Below are 3,826 nucleotides of genomic sequence, written 5' to 3' on the forward strand. Positions count from 1 at the left end.
AAATATGGAGGCATTATTTGTATGGGGTAAAATGCACTATCTTTACCGACCATAAAAGTTTGAAATATTTCTTCGATCAGAAGGAATTAAACATGAGGCAGAGGCGATGGTTAGAAACAATCAAAGATTTCGATTGTGAGATACATTACCATCCCGGGAAAGCCAATGTAGTGGCAGATGCATTAAGCCGAAAGGCAGACTATGCCCCGATACGGGTACGATCAATGCAGCTCATTGTGACCTCAGGTTTACTTGAACGAATCCGAGAAGCACAAGTTGAAGCAGTGAAAGTGGAAAATTGGAAGAAAGAAAGAATAGTCGGCCAGTTTAAGGATTTAGTAGATGGTAACAACGGGTTGAAAATGCGCTTCGGTAGAACATGGGTTCCTAACTCGTGTGGAGTTAAAAAGCTTTTACTCGACGAAGCTCACAAATCCCGTTATTCTATTCATCCGGGAGTGACCAAGATGTACAATGACTTGAAACAGAATTATTGGTGGCCCGGAATGAAAAGAGATGTGGTAAAGTACGTGGAGAAATGTTTGACATGTTTGCAAGTCAAAGCTGAGCACCAGAAACCATACGGTAAACTTCAACCGTTGGAAATTCCGATTTGGAAATGGGAACATATCACAATGGACCTATTGACCAAACTACCAAAGACGAACCGCATATTTGATGATATATGGGTGGTTGTAGACAGACTGACGAAAAGTGCTCACTTTATACCGATACGTGAGACTTATACGTCAGAAAAGATGTCGGAGGTGTACACTAACGAGATAGTGGCATGCCACGGAGTACCGGTATCCATCGTGTCCGATAGGGATACCCGGTTCACTTCAAACTTTTGGCGCGATTTCCAAGAGCAAATGAGAACTAAGTTGTTCATTAGCACCGCGTAGCATCCTCAAACGAATGGACAAAGTGAAAGAACAATACAAACATTGGAAGACATGCTACGGGCGTGTATTATCGACTTCGGAAGAAGTTGGGATGTTTATCTACCATTGGTCGAATTTTCTTATAATAATAGCTACCACGCTAGCATCGGTAGAGCTCCGTACGAGATGCTTTATGGTTGAGGTAGGTCCTCGTGAACTAGCACATAAAGACATAGTTTGAGCCACTAACGAGAAAATTGATATGGTTTGGGCACATTTGAAAGCGGCTCAAGATAGACAGAAGTCGTATGCAGACAAAAGAAGAAGACCTATCGAGTTTCAGGTCGGCGACAAGGTTATGCTAAAGGTATCTCCATGGAAGGGGATTATCCGATTTAGGAAAAGAGGAAAGTTGAGCCCGATATTTATTGGGCCATTTAAAATCATTGAACGGGTTGGTAAGGTAGCGTACAGACTTGAACTACAGGAGGAACTTAGCGTGATACATAGCACATTCCATGTATCACACCTTCGAAAATGTCTAGCCGACGAAACGGCTTATGTCCACTACGACGACATTGAAGTGGATAACAGACTTAACTATGCGGTGATTCACCGATTGCAATTCTAGACCGCAAGGTGAAAAGTTTGAGAAACAAGGAAATCGACCAAGTGAAGGTCAAATGGGAGCATAGAAAATGTTCGGATACCACTTGGTAGTCCGAAGAGGAGATGAGACGTCTCTACCCTACATTATTTGGTATGTATTCCGGCTTCGAGGACGAAACCCCTTTTAAGGGGGGTGGACTTGTAACACCCCGAAAATATAAGTATCCTGTTGAAAACTGAATATCGGTATTAGTCAAGATAAAATAACTAGGAATAAATAACCTAGTTAGCTAGTGCCTTGACAAAATAGAACAAATATGGTTAATATACCCCTTAAATAACTTGTGTAAAGTGGAGTGACTAAACATGGGCAAATGAATTAAAGTTTTAATTAAATCAAATATTAAACACAAAACACACACATATGTGGTGTGTGTCCTGCGATTTCAACCAGACCAAAAGGGAGCTCTCAAGGTTCAACCCTAAAACACAAAAATTCACCAAATTGAAGGGGCAAATCGGGTCCAAATCAAAATCCGAACATAGATTAATGATCACCTCAGTGAAGGGATCATAAGGTATGCAAAATTTCACTATTTGGTTCCATCTTAAATTTTAGATGAACTCATGAGATTCGAATCTGAGCTTGCATGATCATTGTTTGGATGAAATTAGGAATAAAATTATGTCTAGGAATAAACCCTAGTCATTTACTTGTAAATTGATGTTCATAATTGTGAATTCATGATCATACACTCATGTGACAAGTGGGTTTTGTGGAATTATGTTAAACACTAGGATTATCATTGTTAACCTAGTGTATTTGAGCTCTATGAAGTGAATTCTGACTTGTTGATATGAAAATTTGACATGAACTTGTGAAAGGATGCTTAAATCTTGACTAAATAGTTAGTTAAGAACTTGATTTTAATTGTATGAAATCATGCTCATTAGGTGTTTGATATAATGCCTAAGAGAAGATAAATGTTGAAAACCGCACTAAATTTTCATATCTGACTAGTGTGGAAAATTATGTGTTATATGCTATAAGAGAGTTCTAAACATCTATGGTTGAACTCAATAGGCAAGGAAACCGGGACGCCAAGCGGACAAGCTAGTGGCGATACGCGTTTGAAAGGATTGCTCTAAAGGTATGTGACCGTGGTCTCGTTACATTATGTTTAGTTACTAAATACTAGCTTGTCGAATTAAAATTAGCGTAAAATGTGAACTCGTTATGTCGCTGAAGTGACAAAGCTCACTAGACAACAAAACGGGTCAAAATATTGGTTAGAGTAAAGTTTGGTATGTCCTTGAAATGGTGGTTTCCATTAGACAACCGAACGGGTCAAAACAATGTCGAATTGGAAATGTTGAAGTGAATGGATCATCACTCAATGATTGGATATATTGAATGCGTAAGCCGTGAAGCGGACACTCTAAACTTGTTGCAAATGAACCCTTGGTATTGGGTCTAAAGTTCAAAAATTTATACGTGTCAAATTGTAAAAAAGAGCATGCTTGAATCTTTGAAAACAAAGCATGACGTTAATGCGTAAGTAACCCTCGGTAGGGGAGCGAAACGCTAATGTTTGGTAAACACGGGAATGGGTAAAATAGTTGAAAACAAGTGATGATAACAAAACAAGTTGTAGGACTTGTAGAAAAATGGGTCGAACAAACAAATGGCGAAATTATAGGCCAACTGTTTATAACCTGGATTTAATGTGAACAATGTTGTTAAACGGGTCCGTAATTAAATTACGGTCGCGTAGGAAAAAGAATTACGTAAAACGGACTTGTATAGTAAAAGTTATACAAGTTTTAAGTTGGTATTTTGGTATTTTTTCGTAGCTGGGCATCAGTAGCATAAAACCAGGCAACAGTCTGTCAAAAACAGGGCGTCGCGTCACGCGACGCCAAACCCGGATTACCATCGCGTAACGCGACGATCGTCGCGGGCCGCGTAAACTTTGTAACGATCTGTCGCGGGGCGCGACAGACCCATAGTTCAGCATTTTGTTTCATTTTTCGTTGTTCGATAACAAAACTTGCTTATACGTAATATAACATTGTCAAAACTAACATTTAACATGGTTTTGACATTAGGTAAATGCTCACAAGATTTCGGATGAAGATCAAGCGACTTTCAAGAACCGAACACATCGAATAAAGCTTCCGCATTGATCTATTTTTGTTTTAGTTAATATGTAAACTCTTGAAATTTCTTTTTGGAAGGTTCTAAACTAGTAGGATGATGACTCAAATACTTTGATCATGTACGATCGTAACTCAACAAAGTTTTGCTTTAAAAAGCTCGCATTTTTGTAACA

General features: G+C 38.9%; 1 long non-coding RNA gene across 1 annotated transcript; it reads left to right on the forward strand.

Moving 5' to 3' along the window:
• Positions 1-1,929: 1,929 nt before the first annotated feature.
• On the forward strand, positions 1,930-3,826 carry LOC110927462. Its single transcript, XR_002585641.1, has 3 exons — positions 1,930-2,071; positions 2,578-2,644; positions 3,603-3,826. It is a non-coding gene; the product is annotated as an uncharacterized LOC110927462 (long non-coding RNA).

This window comes from Helianthus annuus, chromosome 3 (genome assembly GCF_002127325.2).
Source record: "Helianthus annuus cultivar XRQ/B chromosome 3, HanXRQr2.0-SUNRISE, whole genome shotgun sequence".
NCBI classification, from domain to species: Eukaryota; Viridiplantae; Streptophyta; class Magnoliopsida; order Asterales; family Asteraceae; genus Helianthus; species Helianthus annuus.